A 20,437-nucleotide genomic window follows, 5' to 3' on the forward strand; every position below is an offset into this window, starting at 1 on the left:
GATACCTACACTGCAACAATGTAGAAATTGCTGGCGTTTTGGCCACCCAGCAAAATATTGCAGATCTATGGCCGAATGCCCAGTCTGTGGTGCCGACGACCATTCTAATACATCTTGCAGTCAACCTCCATCTTGCCTTAATTGTAATGAAGCTCACCCTTCGTACTCCCGCCGTTGCCAGGTCTACTTAAATGAACGTGAAATCCGTTGCCTCAAAGAGGCAGAAGGTCTCCCTTATGCTATGGCAGTTACTCATCTCCGCCTCCAAGGGAGACTACCCCGTGTTTCTTATTCTCGTGTTTCCAAACATCCCCCTACTTCTGGGGTCCCATCTTCTGCAGCCTCCTCTGTTGTTACCCCTCCCATAGCCACTCCGGCATCTAATCCTTTTGCTGTCCTTGGTTCTGACGTCCCGACTACAACTCAGTCTGTTTTCACATCTTCGCGTCCTTCCTCACAAGCCCCAGTATCGACAAGACCTCATACGACACCTAATACCAATCGCCCCTCTACTTCTCAGAAGTCCAAAAAATCCACATTGCTCAAATCTTCTTTGCCCCTTCCTTCCCTTCTTCCACCTCCACACTTTACCTTTCCAGTCTCTGTACCTAGTTCTTCCCCTCTCTCTGGCTCTATTACAAATGTGGAGATTCACCCTCCTCCTCGTACTATGCCTTCCACCCCCGTCCCCTCCCAAGTTTCTCCCTCTTCTGCCACCTCCCAGGTTTCAGCCTCTTCTGTCCCCCCCCCCACACTTCATCTCCAGTCCCTTACACTCTTCCCTCCCCCTCTACTTTGGTACAGTCCATTACTGTCCCAATCTTTACTCACCCTCCTCCTTCAGGAGGCCTGGTCACAGACCGGGCCGCGGGGGCGTTGACCCCCGGAACTCTCTCCAGGTAAACTCCAGGTGAACTCCCATACATCTTTGAATTCAGAAACACTTGAAGCCATTTCAGAATATATTGCAGAGACTAAACCTTCAATGGACACTGATTCACTTCCTGTTCCTTCTCTTCCCTCTCCTCCATCTTCACAACCCCATTCTTCACAACGCTCCATTCCTTCCCTGCTTGAACGTCTTCCAATGCCACCACACGTTGACTTTTCTAACCCCTCTAGTCCGTAGGTGCCTTTACCTACAGATTCCTGGTATTTTCTTCATCGCCAATCATGGCCTATTTACAGTGGAATATCCGCGGCCTCAGGGGTAATCGGGGTGAGCTTCAGATGTTGCTTTCCAGGTTTTTCCCTGTTGGTGCTTGCTTACAAGAACCAAAATTACACTCGGCTGTTTTCCAACCTATCTCAGGCTATAATTTATTGTATTCTTCGGATCCTTTCTCAGATGGGACCTTTAATGAAAGTGCCCTTCTTCTACGCAATGATATTCCATACTGTCAACTATTTGTCCATACCTCGCTGCATTACACTGCAGCCCGTATCCACTTGAATAAGTGGTTTACAATATGTTCTTTATATCTCTCTCCTTCTCGAGCATTTTCTATCCCAGACTTTGCCTTTCTTGTTTCATCCTTAAAACCACCTCTTCTGTTACTTGGTGATTTTAATGCCCACCATTTCCTCTGGGGGGGTCTCATTGTGACTCACGTGGCATCCAGTTGGAGGCTTTTCTCGCCTCTCACCCCCTCCATGTTTTAAATACGGGTACTCCCACCCATTTTGATCCTCGTACTCATACTCTCTCTTGCATCGATCTATCAGTCTGCTCTTCCTCCACTGCACTAGACTTCACCTGGTCTGTTCTACCGGACTTACATGACAGCAATCATTTCCCAATCATTCTTACTTCTCCTTCCTATTCACCACCTTTCTGTAGCCCTCGCTGGCAATTTGATCGGGCAAATTGGGATCTTTACTCACACCTCACTGCTTTTAGTGAAGTTCCTTCTTCATCCTCCATTGATGAGCTCCTACACATGTTCTCGACATCAGTTTATACCGCAGCTTCTCATTCTGTACCCCAAACCTCAGGCAGGCATTCTCAGAAGTGCGTGCCTTGGTGGTCTCCTGCTTGTGCTCATGCCGTATGTTTGAAACGCGCTGCATGGGGCAGGTACAGGTACAATAGAACCGCTGAGAGACTTCTTGATTTTAAGCAGAAGCATGCGATTGCTCGCCGTGTCATCCGTGAAGCTAAACGCACTTGTTGGCGAGACTATGTTTCCACCATCACCTCTGCTTCTTCTATGAGTGCAGTCTGGAAAAAAGTGAGGAAATTGAGTGGTAAATACTCTCCTGACCCAGCTCCTGTTCTACGGGTCGCTGGTGTTGATGTAGCAAACCCTCTCGACGTTGCCATTGAACTTGGCACACATCTGGTCCGTATTTCCCGAGGGCTCCATCTATGCCCCTCGTTTCTTTCCTCAAAGTCTGCCAGAGAGTTAGTACCCTTGGACTTTTCTTCTCTCAGAGAAGAACAGTATAATGTGCCTTTTACACTTCAAGAACTAGAGGCAACGCTCTCAGCTTGCCGATCATCGGCAGCTGGGCCTGACGACATTCATATTCGTACGTTACAACATTTACATCGGTCAGCCCTTGTAGTCCTCTTACACCTCTTCAATCTTATTTGGGCACAAGGAGTTCTTCCCCAGCTGTGGAAATCTGCCATTGTTCTCCCTTTCCGCAAACCGGGTACTACAGGACATGATGCCTCCCACTATCGTCCCATCGCTCTTACTAGTGCAGTTTGCAAAGTGATGGAACGTCTCGTAAATCGACGTTTAATGTGGTATTTAGAGACACACAACAGTCTCTCCGCTAGTCAATATGGCTTTCATAAGGGTCGTTCTACCATAGACCCCTTACTTCGCTTGGATACGTATGTTCGTAATGCCTTTGCGAATAATCACTCAGTTATTGCCATATTTTTTGACCTTGAGAAGGCATATGACACAACTTGGAGGTATAATATTTTGGCCCAGGCCCATTCTTTAGGCCTCCGAGGCAATCTACCATCCTTCCTTAAGAACTTTTTAACTGACAGACATTTCAGTGTTCGAGTCAATAATGTTCTTTCCCCGGACTTCGTCCAAGCTGAAGGTGTCCCTCAGGGATGTGTTCTAAGCACAACACTTTTTCTCCTTGCTATAAATGATTTGGCCTCTGTTCTTCCACCCAATATTTGGTCATCACTCTATGTTGATGACTTCGCTATTGCTTGTGCAGGCGCTGACTGTCATCTTATTGCAGTTTCTCTCCAGCATGTGGTCGACCGTGTTTCCACTTGGGCCACCACGCATGGGTTTAAATTTTCAAGTACCAAAACTCACCAAATTACTTTCACTAGAGGCTCTGTTATCTCCGATCATCCTTTGTATCTCTATGGCTCCCGTATCCCCGAACGTGATACAGTCAGGTTTCTAGGCCTTCTCTTTGACCGTAGGTTATCCTGGAAACCTCACATTACCTCTCTGAAGGCAACTTGTCACAGCCGGCTAAACCTTCTTAAAACCCTTGCTCATCTTTCCTGGGGAGCTGATCGTCGAACTCTGCTTCGCCTACATTCAGCCCTCGTTTTATCGAAACTCGATTATGGTGACCAGATTTATTCCGCGGCCTCTCCTGCTACACTCTCTAGCCTTAACTCTATCCATCACCAAGGATTACGTTTGTGCCTTGGTGCTTTTCGCTCTTACCCTGTTGAGAGCCTCTATGCAGAAGCAAATGTTCCATCCTTGTCTGATCACCGTGATGCCCATTGCCTTCGCTACTATGTACGCTCTCACGATCTCCACAATCCTTCCATTTATAGAATGGTCACCGATATTAGTAGACATTCTTTATTCATTCGCCGCCCCTGTTTGCTCCGTCCCTTTTCTCTTCGCCTACATTCACTCTTGTCTTCCCTTCAGTTACCACCTTTATATGTTCATGTAGCATCTCACTTTTCCCTACCCCCCTGGGAAGTTCCAGCTGTTCGGGTCTGTTCTTTCTCACTCCCTTGCTTGAAAGCTCAACTGCCTACGGCGGCTTCCCGCTCTCTTTTTCTTGATCACTTCCACTCTCATTCTCATGCCACCGCTGTGTACACAGATGGCTCTAAGTCTTCAGACAGCGTTGGATTCGCAGCAGTGTTTCCGGACAGCGTCGTGCAGGGGCATTTACTATCTTCGGCTAGCATTTTTTCTGCTGAACTGTATGCCATTCTTGCAGCACTTATTCGTATCGCATCTATGCCTGTGTCATCATTTGTGGTAGTCTCAGACTCCCTTAGTGCTCTACAGGCTATACGAAAATTTGATACATCTCACCCCCTAGTTCTCCGTATCCAACTTTGGCTATGCCATATCTCTACGAAGCATAAAGATATTATTTTTTGTTGGGTCCCTGGTCATGTCAACGTACAGGGCAATGAACAGGCAGACACTGCTGCGCGGTCAGCAGTACATGACCTACCAATTTCCTATAGAGGTGTTCCATTTCTGGACTATTTTGCTACAATAGCTGCCCACCTTTGTGCCCGTTGGCAACAACGTTGGTCAACTCTGCTTGGTAACAAACTTCATTCTATTAAACCGAGCATAGGTTACTGGCCGTCTTCTTGTCATCAGTGCCATGGTTGGGAGACCACTCTCTCCCATCTTCGCATTGGCCACACTCGTCTTACTAACGGGTATCTCATGGAGAGGCACCCTGTACCTCTCTGTGAGCAGTGTCAAGTTCCAGTATCAATTAGCCACATTCTGTTAGACTGCCCTCTCTATCAACGAGCACGCAGAATTTACCTCCAACGCCGTCTTCGTTCTACTACTCTCTCTTTACCTTCCCTTCTTGCTGATGGACCCTCCTTTAATCCTGACTCTCTCATTGACTTCTTGGCAACGACTGATTTACTCCACAAACTCTGATGATGATACCTTACGCACTCCCCTCAGCCCTTTCTAGCTCAGTCTCTTGCTGCCCTTTACCCTTTCACCATCCACTGCTTCTCTGTTATCCGTAACCTATTACTCATCCACCTCCCTTTTGCCACCTGATGCCCTCGCTTCCTTCCTGCCCTGCAGCGCTGTATAGCCCTTGTGGCTTAGCGCTTCTTTTTTATTATAATAATAATCCACTAACTTCCTGTATGCACTATAGTCTCTAGCTCTTCTAATTTTTTCACTCACTCACTGTATTTACTGACACATCTATACATATCTCTTATCTCCCTGGTCTTGAGTCGCACTTATTCTTCAAAATACCCCACTGCGTTATTATGGCAACACTATTTAGGCCTGACACAACCGTTCACCCTTCCAACGGCCCTCACTAAACACTCAGCCAATATTTCCTTTGTTTTCCTTTCTGTGATGACTTATATTTCCTTTTTTCGGGGCTTAAGTGATTATATGCACTCTTATGAATGCACACGCCTATATCCCACACACTATTCCTTATGGCAGTCAGAAATTACCACCAAAACACGAGCTCAAACCGCATGACTCCTCCATGATTGTGTGTGTGTATCTGCAGGACTTAGTTTAAATTCCTGCAGATAGACCACACACAAGCAAACACACTCACAAGCCAACACACTCGCAAGCAAACACAAATATGAAACAGCCCAAGTGTCTTTCAACAATTGTGTTTGACAACTAGTAAAACACCACACACACACACACACACACACACACACACACACACACGATGTGAAGCTAATGAAAATTCAGTCGGAGGAGGATCAGGCAGGACTGCAAAGGGATTTGGACAGGCTGCAAGCCTGGTTCAGGAAGTGGCTCCTAGAGTTTAACTCCACCAAGTGCAAAGTCATGAAGATAGGGTAAAGGCAATGAAGACTGCAGGGTACCGGCTAGGAGGCCAAACACTGCAAACCTCACTCAAGGAAAAGATCTTGGGGGTGAGTATAATACTGAGCACATCTGAGGTGCACATCAACTAAATAACTGCTGAAGCATATGGGCGCCTAGCAAACCTAAGAGTAGCGTTCCGACACCTCAGTAAGGAATCGTTCAAGATTCTGTACACCGTGTTTGTCAGGCCCATATTGGAGTATGCAGCACCAGTTTGAAACCCACACCTGTGTCAGCATAGTTGCTGATCCCTGTGTTGTATAGCATATCAGTATCATCCATGTGCTTTAGATAGGAGATCCCTTTTAGGCCTGTGACTTTGTGTGACGTCACGGGATGCGCATGTGTACGTTCGTACCTCTGCCTCGGCCTCAGTCGGCGTTAGACATCTAGGCTAGGACAGGCAGAGGCTGGGCTCCATTTCTCATCATCACAGTCTGACAATATATCATTACCATCCAACAAATGTGTCTACCTTCAACCCTCGATATCTCCATTTAAGAACCCCTATGATACCTGGTCAAGCACATCAAGAAATTAGAGAAAGTCAAAAGTTTGTAACAAGACTAGTCCTGGACTTAAAAGGAACTTCCTACGAAGAAAGGTTATGGGAAATCGGCCTGATGACACTGGAGGAGAGGAGAGTAAGGGGAGACATAATAATGACATAAAATAATGTGAGGAATTGACAAGGTGGACAGAGACAGGATGTCCCAGACATGGGGGGGCACAGAAACAAGGAGTCACAATTGGAAGTTGAAGACTCAGATGAGTCAGAGATGTTAGGAAGTATTTCTTCAGCCATGGTGGTGAGCGTGTCAGCATGCCTCGTTGTGCTCCGGGTTTTCTCGTGTTTTCACGGTCGCTCTTACGTGCTAGAACTTTAATTTGTGCCATCAATCCTATACAATACATCCCTCTAGCGCCTGGAACCAATCTTGGGTGGAAAACATTATATACTGAGTCAAAAAAGGAGAATTAGTATGCACTACCTAGCAGAGTTTACTGCCAGAGGGGAATCATAGGCCTGTGTGCCGTGTGCAAAATAATAATAATAGAACTTTTCTTTGTCAGAGGAAAGAAAGTCTCCCTGATAACATTGTGTATACACAGTGTATAGTGTATACTACAGTGGCTCCCTAGTATATAGATGATAAAGGCTAAAGTGTCATTTGAAAACAGGTGAATTTGTAAATGAAGTGATAAGTGTATAGAGGCAGGTGCCAGAAGTCGCCAGAAACTTACCACAGAGGTCAGCTGTTTTAATAATCTTCCTGGCCTGCTAGTGTACTCGCATATAATCTAGTGCTACCAGTGAATAGCAGAATACAGTGTTGTAGTAGCAACTAACCAGTATTATAATGATACTTAGTGGAGTGGAGTGACTTTCATTAGTTTCTTTTTTCTTGAAATACCAGACGTATACTGTGAATTTCACATAACCTGTAGTTACCAGCGGTCGCAACATACACAACGAGAAGCAATTATTACTACAGAAAAAGCGTCTTTCCTCCAAAATTTCCACCAGTCAACTATAGTGATAATATAGCATTTATTGTGGTGGAGACGAAAAAAACCTAGAAAAGCTAGATACAGCGATTGATAAACAAGGGTTGAGGCTCGACTGTTCGTCATTGTAGGAGCTGCCAGCAATCACCGGTTCTTCAACACGCAACCCCTCAAGGAAGGTTCCTTGATGTTGGTGAGGGGCTCTTGATTTAGGGAATTGGATCTGTGCTCCAGTTCCCTGAATTGAGCCTAAATGCCTTCCACATCTGCCCCCCCAAGCGCTGTATAATCCTCTGGGTTTAGCGCTTCCCTTTTGATTATAATAATAATTCAACACGCAAGTTATACTTTTGTATCAATCAAATCACATATTACTCGGGTAGATAATTTCCAGTAGATCCTTCATGTGTTAGCCCAAATCACCGACCAGTATGTTTTAAATAAGTGACCCACTGATCAGATCAGACTGGTTCCGAACCCTCGACTGGTCCGAACCCTCGACTGGTCCGAACCCTCGACTGGTCCGAACCCTTGACTGGTCCGAACCCTTGACTGGTCCGAACCCTTGACTGGTTTCAAACGGATTCGTTGGACAATAAAGCAGACTGTAAATGGATGGGGTTGTAGGCACCCTTATCAAACACAAATATAAATCACGAATGTACACGGTAAGCTGTCCAATTTACAAGTACAGTTAGAAATAGAAATACAAATAGCTAGAGCTTCGTTTAAGGAGGTTATTAATAGAGTATTCAAGAGGTTGCTAGTAGAATTACAGTAAATCAACCATTCAAATCATTATGAAGCTCTGTAGTCTGCAGTCAATCAAACAAACGGGCTTCCACATGGATAAATTGTCATTTTTGTGGAAATTGGTGTCACGCCCATTGTGCAGATATCCAAGAACTAGCTACAAGCAGTATTAAAACAGGGAAGTGGTTTTGGGTATGCCCAAATGAGATAAATCTGTGGACTAAAATCACAAGGGTATTAAAAGAGGATAACATCAAAGCTGCTTTCATAGAAAACCTGGAAGCTTTCTACAACAGATGGGAACATAAAAAGTCTGGGCTGAATGGTACTGCCCTTGATACTGGCCATGTAGTCAGAAACTGTAAGGCTGGAGGTGATGTCCTGGTAGTCAGTAAATGTGGGCCTGATAGTGCTGTCCTGGGAGACAGTAATGGTGAAGCTGGAGGTGCTGTCCTGGGAGACAGTAATGGTGAAGCTGGAGATGCTGTCCTGGGAGACAGTAATGGTGAAGCTGGAGGTGCTGTCCTGGGAGACAGTAATAGTGAAGCTGGAGGTGCTGTCCTGGGAGACAGTAATGGTGAAGTTGGAGATTTTGTCCAGGTAGTCGGGAATTATACGCAGGAAGGAATACATATAAATGACCTCATAGGGGACAGGAGCCGTAGTGGGGAAACAAGTGTAGTCAAAGATAAGATAAAACCAATATTGCAAACTAGAAATACCACAGGAAATAGCAAACAAGAGGACTCCACTAGCAATAGTGAGGATATATTACCAAAAACAACTGGTGGGAGCTCCATTGTTGGTGCTAGGGAGGATAGGAATAAGACAGGTAAACATGCACCAACAGGGAATACAGTCACAGAAACCCAAGGCAAATGGAAACTAAGCCTGTGCACATACTATGCACTTGGTATCTGCAGACATGGGAAATCTGGAAAAACAGACGGGACGTGCAACTATGACCACCCTAGAAAATGCTGTGCCCATATGTCAACAGGAAAATGCAAACTCCCTTCCTGTAAGCTTTTTCACCCTGAAATGTGTACCTCTTCAGTACAGGAAAGACTGTGCTATAACTTAAATTGCCAGGCACACCATCTAAAGGGGACAAAAAGATACAAAACTTCCAGGCCATGGGTAAACCTGGGTAGCCACAGCCACTCAAGAGGGAGAGGTTTTTTAGTGCCAGGAAGGAAAAAAAACTGGCAGAAAATGGCAGAAATCGTACACCAAATCCAGTCTTTCCTGGAGTGGAACCAAAGTCGATGGCCTCCACTCCAAACCAACAGATACAGATACTAATACCGGAAAAAAAATTCCCCCCCCAGTACCAACAATACCACCAGTCCGATGACATTCTTCATTGCAAATATACAGGGTCTAAAGCCAGCAACAAACAACAAAATACCTTTCATCCGTGGACTGCTTGCCAAATCAAAGTCGAGAACAACGTCCAGTATTGGGCCCCTACTTAAACAAGATGGGTCCTACACAGATGACAGAAAGGAAATGAGTGAGCTACTCAAGTCCCAATATGACTCAGTTTTTAGCAAGCCGCTAACCAGACTGAGAGTCGAGGATCAAAATTAATTTTTTATGAAAGAGCCACAGAATTTGGTTAACACAAGCCTATCCGATGTTATCCTAACGCCAAATGACTTCGAACAGGCGATAAATGACATGCCCATGCTCTCTGCCCCAGGGCCAGACTCATGGAACTCCGTGTTCATCAAGAACTGCAAGAAGCCCCTATCACGAGCCTTTACCATCCTATGGAGAGGGAGCATGGACACGGGGGTCGTCCCACAGTTACTAAAAACAACAGACATAGCCCCACTCCACAAAGGGGGCAGTAAAGCAACAGCAAAGAGCTACAGACCTATAGCACTAACATCCCATATCATAAAAATCTTTGAAAGGGTCCTAAGAAGCAAGATCACCACCCATCTAGAAACCCATCAGTTACACAACCCAGGGCAACATGGGTTTAGAACAGGTCGCTCCTGTCTGTCTCAACTATTGGATCACTACAACAAGGTCCTAGATGCACTAGAAGACAAAAAGAATGCAGATGTAATATATACAGACTTTGCAAAAGCCTTCGACAAGTGTGACCATGGCGTAATAGCGCACAAAATGCGTGCTAAAGGAATAACCGGAAAAGTCGGTCGATGGATCTATAATTTCCTCACTAACAGAACACAGAGAGTAGTAGTCAACAGAGTAAAGTCCGAGGCAGCTACGGTGAAAAGCTCTGTTCCACAAGGCACAGTACTCGCTCCCATCTTGTTCCTCATCCTCATATCTGATATAGACAAGGATGTCAGCCACAGCACCGTGTCTTCCTTTGCAGATGACACCCGAATCTGCATGACAGTGTCTTCCATTGCAGACACTGCAAGGCTCCAGGCGGACATCAACCAAATCTTTCAGTGGGCTGCAGAAAACAATATGAAGTTCAACGATGAGAAATTTCAATTACTCAGATATGGTAAACATGAGGAAATTAAATCTTCATCAGAGTACAAAACAAATTCTGGCCACAAAATAGAGCGAAACACCAACGTCAAAGACCTGGGAGTGATCATGTCGGAGGATCTCACCTTCAAGGATCATAACATTGTATCAATCGCATCTGCTAGAAAAATGACAGGATGGATAATGAGAACCTTCAAAACTAGGGAGGCCAAGCCCATGATGACACTCTTCAGGTTACTTGTTCTATCTAGGCTGGAATATTGCTGCACACTAACAGCACCTTTCAAGGCAGGTGAAATTGCTGACCTAGAAAATGTACAGAGAACCTTCACGGCGCACATAACGGAGATAAAACACCTCAATTACTGGGAGCGCTTGAGGTTCCTAAACCTGTATTCCCAGGAACACAGGCGGGAGAGATACATGATTATATACACCTGGAAAATCCTAGAGGGACTAGTACCGAACTTGCACACGAAAATCACTCACTACGAAAGCAAAAGACTTGGCAGACGATGCAACATCCCCCCAATGAAAAGCAGGGGTGTCACTAGCACGTTAAGAGACTATACAATAAGTGTCAGGGGCCCAAGACTGTTCAACTGCCTCCCAGCATACATAAGGGGGATTACCAACAGACCCCTGGCAGTCTTCAAGCTGGCACTGGACAAGCACCTAAAGTCGGTTCCTGACCAGCCGGGCTGTGGCTCGTACGTTGGTTTGCGTGCAGCCAGCAGTAACAGCCTGGTTGATCAGGCTCTTATCCACCAGGAGGCCTGGTCACAGACTGGGCCGCAGGGGCATTGACCCCCGGAACTCTCTCCAGGTAAATTCCAGGTAATATGCTGTATGACCCTTGTCGGTTTAGTGCTTTCTTTGATAATAATAATAGTCAGAAAGTGAAACAGTCTGGAAAGGGACGTATACATAGTTTTAAGACGAGGTTTGATGAAGTTTATGGAGCAGGGATAGAAGAGACCTAGTAGCGACCAGTGAAGAGGTGGGGCTAGGAACTATGAATCGACCCCTGCAACCACAAATAGGCGAGTACACATAGAGAGATTGGGGGGGGGATTGACATAATGTTTCAGAGGTAGGACACACCAACAAGGTTTACCTGGAGTTTACCTGGAGAGAGTTCCGGGGGTCAACGCCCCCGCGGCCCGGTCTGTGACCAGGCCTCCTGGTGGATCAGAGCCTGATCAACCAGGCTGTTGCTGCTGGCTGCACGCAAACCAACGTACGAGCCACAGCCCGGCTGATCAGGAACTGACTTTAGGTGCTTGTCCAGTGCCAGCTTGAAGACTGCCAGGGGTCTGTTGGTAATCCCCCTTATGTATGCTGGGAGGCAGTTGAACAGTCTCGGGCCCCTGACACTTATTGTATGGTCTCTTAACGTGCTAGTGACACCCCTGCTTTTCATTGGGGGGATGGTGCATCGTCTGCCAAGTCTTTTGCTTTCGTAGTGAGTGATTTTCGTGTGCAAGTTCGGTACTAGTCCCTCTAGGATTTTCCAGGTGTATATAATCATGTATCTCTCCCTCCTGCGTTCCAGGGAATACAGGTTTAGGAACCTCAAGCGCTCCCAGTAATTGAGGTGTTTTATCTCCGTTATGCGCGCCGTGAAAGTTCTCTGTACATTTTCTAGGTCAGCAATTTCACCTGCCTTGAAAGGTGCTGTTAGTGTGCAGCAATACTCCAGCCTAGATAGAACAAGTGACCTGAAGAGTGTCATCATGGGCTTGGCCTCCCTAGTTTTGAAGGTTCTCATTATCCATCCTGTCATTTTTCTAGCAGATGCGATTGATACAATGTTATGGTCCTTGAAGGTGAGATCCTCCGACATGATCACTCCCAGGTCTTTGACGTTGGTGTTTCGCTCTATTTTGTGGCCAGAATTTGTTTTGTACTCTGATGAAGATTTAATTTCCTCATGTTTACCATATCTGAGTAATTGAAATTTCTCATCGTTGAACTTCATATTGTTTTCTGCAGCCCACTGAAAGATTTGGTTGATGTCCGCCTGGAGCCTTGCAGTGTCTGCAATGGAAGACACTGTCATGCAGATTCGGGTGTCATCTGCAAAGGAAGACACGGTGCTGTGGCTGACATCCTTGTCTATGTCGGATATGAGGATGAGGAACAAGATGGGAGCGAGTACTGTGCCTTGTGGAACAGAGCTTTTCACCGTAGCTGCCTCGGACTTTACTCTGTTGACGACTACTCTCTGTGTTCTGTTAGTGAGGAAATTATAGATCCATCGACCGACTTTTCCTGTTATTCCTTTAGCACGCATTTTGTGCGCTATTACGCCATGGTCACACTTGTCGAAGGCTTTTGCAAAGTCTGTATATATTACATCTGCATTCTTTTTGTCTTCTAGTGCATTTAGGACCTTGTCGTAGTGATCCAATAGTTGAGACAGACAGGAGCGACCTGTTCTAAACCCATGTTGCCCTGGGTTGTGTAACTGATGGGTTTCTAGATGGGTGGTGATCTTGCTTCTTAGGACCCTTTCAAAGATTTTTATGATATGGGATGTTAGTGCTATTGGTCTGTAGTTCTTTGCTGTTGCTTTACTGCCCCCTTTGTGGAGTGGGGCTATGTCTGTTGTTTTTAGTAACTGTGGGACGACCCCCGTGTCCATGCTCCCTCTCCATAGGATGGAAAAGGCTCGTGATAGGGGCTTCTTGCAGTTCTTGATGAACACAGAGTTCCATGAGTCTGGCCCTGGGGCAGAGTGCATGGGCATGTCATTTATCGCCTGTTCGAAGTCATTTGGCGTCAGGATAACATCGGATAGGCTTGTGTTAATCAAATTTTGTGGCTCTCTCATAAAAAAATCATTTTGATCTTCGACTCTCAGTCTGGTTAGCGGCTTGCTAAAAACTGAGTCATATTGGGACTTGAGTAGCTCACTCATTTCCTTGCTGTCATCTGTGTAGGACCCATCTTGTTTAAGTAGGGGCCCAATACTGGACGTTGTTCTCGATTTTGATTTGGCATAGGAGAAGAAATACTTTGGGTTTCTTTCGATTTCATTTATGGCTTTTAGTTCTTCCCGCGATTCCTGACTCCTAAAGGATTCTTTTAGCTTAAGTTCGATGCTTGCTATTTCTCTGACCAGTGTCTCCCTACGCATTTCAGATATATTGACCTCTTTTAGCCGCTCTGTTATTCTTTTCCGTCGCCTGTAAAGGGAGCGCCTGTCTCTTTCTATTTTACATCTACTCCTCCTTTTTCTTAGAGGAATAAGCCTTGTGCATACATCGAGTGCCACCGAGTTAATCTGTTCTAGGCATAAGTTGGGGTCTGTGTTGCTTAGTATATCTTCCCAGCTTATATCGGTTAGGACTTGGTTTACTTGGTCCCACTTTATGTTTTTGTTATTGAAGTTGAATTTGGTGAATGCTCCCTCGTGACTAGTCTCATTATGTCGGTCTGGGGCTCCACGCATACATGTCTGAACCTCAATTATGTTGTGATCTGAGTATATTGTTTTTGATATGGTGACATTTCTTATCAGATCATCATTGTTAGTGAAGATGAGGTCTAGTGTATTCTCCAGTCTAGTAGGCTCTATTATTTGCTGGTTTAAATTGAATTTTGTGCAGAGATTTAAAAGCTCGTGTGAGTGTGAGTTTTCATCAGAGCTGCCTCCTGGTGTTATTACTGCAACAATATTATTTGCTATATTCCTCCATTTTAGGTGCCTTAAGTTGAAATCCCCCAGGAGCAAGATGTTGGGTGCAGGAGCTGGAAGATTTTCCAGACAGTGGTCAATTTTTAACAGCTGTTCCTGGAATTGCTGGGATGTTGCATCCGGAGGCTTGTAGACTACCACAATGACTAGGTTTTGGTTCTCGACCTTTACTGCTAAAACTTCCACTACATCATTTGAGGCATTAAGCAGTTCTGTGCAAACAAGTGACTCTGCAATGTACAGGCCAACCCCCCCCCCCTTTTGCCTGTTCACTCTGTCACATCTGTATAGGTTGTAACCTGGGATCCATATTTCGTTGTCCAAGTGATCCTTTATGTGGGTCTCAGTGAAAGCCGCGAACATTGCCTTTGCCTCTGCAAGCAGTCCACGGATGAAAGGTATTTTGTTGTTTGTTGCTGGCTTTAGACCCTGTATATTTGCAAAGAAGAATGTTATCGGACTGGTGGTATTGTTGGTACTGGGGGGGGATTTTTTTTCCGGCATTAGTATCTGTATCTGTTGGTTTGGAGTGGAGGCCATCGACTGTGGTTCCACTCCAGGAATGACTGGATTTGGTGTACGATTTCTGCCATTTCCTGCCAGTTTTTTTTCCTTCCTGGCACTAAAAAACCTCTCCCTCTTGAGTGGCTGTGGCTACCCAGGTTTTCCCATGGCCTGGATGTTTTGTATCTTTTTGTCCCCTTTAGATGGTATGCCTGGCAATTTAAGTTATAGCACAGTCTTTCCTGTACTGAAGAGGTACACAGTTCAGGGTGAAAAAGCTTACAGGAAGGGAGTTTGCATTTTCCTGTTGTCATATGGGCATGGCATTTTCTAGGGTGGTCATAGTTGCACGTCCCATCTGTTTTTCCAGATTTCCCATGCCAGCAGATACCAAGTGCATAGTATGTGCACAGGCTTGGTTTCCGTTTGCCTTGGGTTTCTGTGACTGTATTCCCTGTTGGTGCATGTTTCCCTGTCTTACTTCTATCCTCCCTAGCACCAACAATGGAGCTCCCACCAGTTGTTTTTGGTAATATATCCTCACTATTGCTAGTGGAGTCCTCTTGTTTGCTATTTCCTGCGGTATTTCTAGTTTGCAATATTGGTTTTATCTTATCTTTGACTACACTTGTTTCCCTACTATGGCTCCTGTCCCCTATGAGGTCATTTATATGTATTCCTTCCTGCGTATAATTCCCGACTACCTGGACAAAATCTCCAGCTTCACCATTACTGTCTCCCAGGACAGCATCTCCAGCTTCACCATTACTGTCTCCCAGGACAGCACCTCCAGCTTCACCATTACTGTCTCCCAGGACAGCACCTCCAGCTTCACCATTACTGTCTCCCAGGACAGCACTATCAGCCCCACATTTACTGACTACCAGGACTTCATCTCCAGCCTTACAGTTTCTGACTACATGGCCAGTATCAAGGGCAGTACCATTCAGCCCAGACTTTTTATGTTCCCATCTGTTGTAGAAAGCTTCCAGGTTTTCTATGAAAGCAGCTTTGATGTTGTCCTCTTTTAATACCCTTGTGATTTTAGTCCACAGATTTATCTCATTTGGGCATACCCAAAAACACTTCCCTGTTTTAACACTGCTTGTAGCTAGTTCTTGGATATCTGCACAAGGGGCGTGACACCAATTTCCACAAAAATGACAATTTACCCATGTGGAAGCCCGTTTGTTTGACTGACCACAGACTACACACAGCTTCATAATGATTTGAATGGTTGATTTACTGCAATTCTACTAGCAACCTCTTGAATATTCTATTAATAACCTCCTTAAATGAAGCTCTAGCTATTTGTATTTCTGTTTCTAACTGTTTTTGTATATTGGACAGCTTACCGTGCACGTTCCTGATTTATATTTAATGTTTGTGTTTATAAGGGCGCCTACAACCCCATCCGTTTACAGTCTGCTTTATTGTCCAACGAAACCGTTTGAAACCAGTCAAGGGTTCGGACCAGTCAAGGGTTCAGACCAGTCGAGGGTTCGGACCAGTCGATCTGATCTGATCAGTGGGTCACTTATTTAAAACATACTGGTCGGTGATTTGAGCTAACACATGAAGGATCTACTGGAAATTATCTACCCGAGTAATATGTGATTTGATTGATACAAAAGTATAACTTGCGTGTTGAAGAAACCGGTGACTGCTGGCAACTCCTACAATGACGAACGGTCGACCTCAACCTTTGTTTATCAATCGCTGTATCTAGCTTTTCTATTTTTTTCCGTCTCCACCACAATAAATGCTATATTATCACTATAGTTGACTGGTGGAAATTTTGGAGGAAGGACGCTTTTTCTGTAGTAATAATTGCTTCTCGTTGTGTATATTGCGACCGCTGGTAACTACAGGTTATATGAAATTCACAGTAACGTCTCGTATTTCAAGAAAAGAAACTAATGAAAGTCACTCCACTCCACTAAGTACCATTATAATACTGGTTAGTTGCTACTACAACACTGTATTCTGCTATTCACTGGTATCACTAGATTATATGCAAGTACACTAGCAAGCCAGGAAGATTATTAAAAACAGCTGACCTGTGGTAAGTTTCTGTCGACTTCTGGCACCTGCCTCTATAGGCTTATCACTTCATTTACAAATTCACCTGTTTTCAAATGACACTTTAGCCTTTATCATCAATATACTAGGGAGCCACTGTAATATACACTATACACTATGTATACTCAATGTTATCAGGGAGACTTTCTTTCCTCTGACACGAAAAGTTCAATTATTATTTTTTCCCACGGGACACAGGCCTGATTCCCCTCTGGCAGTAAACTCTGCTAGGTAGTGCACACTAATTCTCCTTTTTTGACCCCCATGAAATCCAAGGGCGGGGGGATAGGGGGAGTAAAGTCCAGTTACATCACTGCTGCATGACCAGTGACTAATGTTTAGCAATGAGAACGTTTAAGGGCCATAAACCGAACTATATTAATGATAAAATAAATATGTTAGTAATATTGAGGAAAACTCAAATACTACTTTGAGTACAGCCAACAGATTCTACATTTATTCATCTTCAACAATGAAAAAAAAATAAAGAAAAACACTAGTTCTGATTTGACCTTGAGTACAAGTAACATCTCAATGAATCTGATCTTACATTTCCTTGCCTTCAGTTCTACAAAATCATCTATCACATCAAAATCAATGATTTTCCCTATATAGGCCTATTTGTACTCTGTAATCCTATAATAGGTTATATAGAAACGAAGGATTTTTTATGTTGCTGCAGCACTGTTTTGGTCATTAGTGTCACCTTTAGAGGCTCTATGGTGTCACCTGGGGCGCCCCTACCTCTTACGACGCCCCTGAAGGAGAAAGAGACAGGCAGAATTAAATTACAGTCCAGTGTCACTGTACTGTAAAGTCATGAATAAGATTATCAGAAGAATGATGGAGCACATAGAAAGCACTGGGCTCATACATGACAGGTCAACACGACTTCAATGATGGGAAATCCTGTGTCACAAATCTAACTGAGTTCTACGACAAGGTAACAGAAGACAGGAGAGAGAGGGAGGGATGGGTAGATTACATCTTTTTGGACTGTAAGAAGGCTTTCGACACAGTACCACACAAGAGACTGGTTCACAAACTAGAGGAACAGGTGGGAATAGTAAGTAAAGCACTGTAATGGATCAGGGAATACCTGACAGGAAGGAAACAACGAGTGTTGATATGTGGTGCGGTATCAAAGTGGGCCCACGTGTAGAGTGGGGTTCCACAAGGGTCAGTCCTAGGTACTGTCTCTTGTATATATGAATGATATGATGGAAGGAATAGTTTCAGAGGTGTCGTGTAAGCCAATGATGTGAAACTAGTGAGGAGAATACAAGCGAACGAGTATGAGGTAAGATTACAAGGGGATCTGGACAGGCTGCAAGCGTGGTCTGACAAATGGCTCCTGGAGTTGAACCAAAGCAAGTGCAAAGTTATGAAGCTTGGGGAAGGACAAAAAAGACCACAGATGGAGTACAGGTTGGGAAACAAAGGTTGCAAACCTCACTTAAAGAAAAAGGTCTAGGGGTGAGCATTACACTGAGCACATCCCCTACGGTACACATCAATCAAATAACCGTTGCAGCATATGGGCCTGGAAAACATTAGAATAGCATTTCAACATCTAAATAAGGAGTCATTCATGACACTGTGTACGTCAGGGCCATACTGGAGTATGAAGTACCAGTATGGAACCCACACCTGGTCAAACTTGTCAGGAAACTGGAGAAAGTGAAAGTTTGGAACAAGACTAGTCCCGGAGCTGAGGGGTATGTCCAGAGGCGTCGCTAGGGTTGGTGTCACCCGGGGTGGCATCTTTGGTGTCGCCCCCATGAAATCCAAGGGCGGGGAGATAGGGGTAGTAAACTCCAGTTACATCACTGTTGCATGGCCAGTGACTTATGTTTAGCAATGAGAACGTTTAAAGGCCATAAACCGAACTATATTAATGATAAAATAAATAATCTTAGTAATATTGAGGAAACAAACTCAAATACCATTTTGAGTATAGGCAACAGATTCTACATTTATTCATCTTCAACAATGAAAAAAAAAAACTTGAAAAATAAAGGAAAAAAAACTAGTTCCGATTTAACCTTGAGTGCAGGTAACATCTCAAAGAATCTGATATTTCATTTCCTTGCCTTCAATCCTGCAAAATCATCTATCACATCATCAAAATCAATGATTTTCCCTATATAGACCTATTAGTACTCTGTAATCCTATAATGGGCTAGATAGAAATGAAGGATTTTTCTCTTAGGTTGTTGCAGCATGGTTTTGGTCATTAGTGTCACCTTCTTTAGAGGCTCTATGGTGTCACCCCCGAAATGGCCTGCCCCCCCCCCTTACGACGCCCCTGGGTATGTCGTATGAGGACATGTTAAGGGAACTCAGCCTTATGACACTAAAATACTGAAAGGAATTGACAAGGTAGACAGGGCTAGAATGTTTCAGAAATGGGACACAGGAACAAGGGGCCACAACTGGAAGGTGAAAACTCAGATGAGCGATAGGGATGTTAAGAAGTATTTCTTTAGCCTTAGAGTTATCAAGAAGTGGAATAATCTGGAGAGTGAAGTAGTGGAGGCAAGATCCATATATAGCTTTAAGAAATATGATAAGGCTCTTGGAGTGGGGAATGACCTAATAGTGACTAGCGAAGAGGCGGGGCCAGGAGCTTTGAATGGATCCCTGCAACCACATACAGGTGTATGTACACACAGAGGGAGAGGGAGGGGCGGCAGGCACTACAGTGGATCAGGGAATACCTGACAGGAAGGTGCACTCACAGGAAGGAAACAACGAGTGTTGGTATGTGATGAGGCGTGAGAGTGGGCGCATGTGACGAACAGGGTTCCACAAAGGTCAGTCCTAGGGCCGGTGCTGTTTCTTGTATATGTAATGACAAGACGGAAGGGATAAATTCAGGGGAGTCCCTCTTTGCAGACGATGTGAAGCTAATGCGGAGAATTCAGACGGACGAGGATCAGGTAGGACTACAAAGGGATCTGAACAGGCTACAAGACTGGTCCAACAATTGGCTCTTGGAGTTTAACCCCCAAACCTCACTCATGGAAAATTGTCTTGGGGTGAGTATCATACCGACCACGTTTCCTGAGGCGCAAATCAATAAAAGAACAGCTGCAGCATATGGGCGCCTGCCAAACAGCATTTCGACACCTGAGTAAGGAGTCATTCCAGACATTACACTGTGTACGTCAGACCTATATTGGAGTATGCAGCACTGATATGGAACCCGCACCTGGTCAAGCACCTTAAGGTGCTTGACCAGGTGGGTTTGCAATATGACTAGTCCCAGAGCTAAGGAATATGTCCTACAGGGAGAGGTTAAAGGAAATCAACCTGACCACACTGGAGGACAGAAGGTATATGGGGGACATGATAACGTATAAAATACTGAGAGGAACTGGCAAGGTGGATAAGGGACAGGATGTTTCAGAGATGAGACACAGCAAGAAAAGGACACAACTGGAAGTTGAAACTGATGAGTTACAGGGATGTTAGGAAGTTTTTTTTCAGTCATGGTTGCCAGGAAGTTGAATAATCTGGAGAGTGATGTAGTGGAGGCAGGATCCATACATAGCTTCAATAGGGGATACGATAAAGCTCTTGG

Source organism: Cherax quadricarinatus, chromosome 67 (genome assembly GCF_038502225.1).
Source record: "Cherax quadricarinatus isolate ZL_2023a chromosome 67, ASM3850222v1, whole genome shotgun sequence".
Lineage (NCBI taxonomy): Eukaryota > Metazoa > Arthropoda > Malacostraca > Decapoda > Parastacidae > Cherax > Cherax quadricarinatus.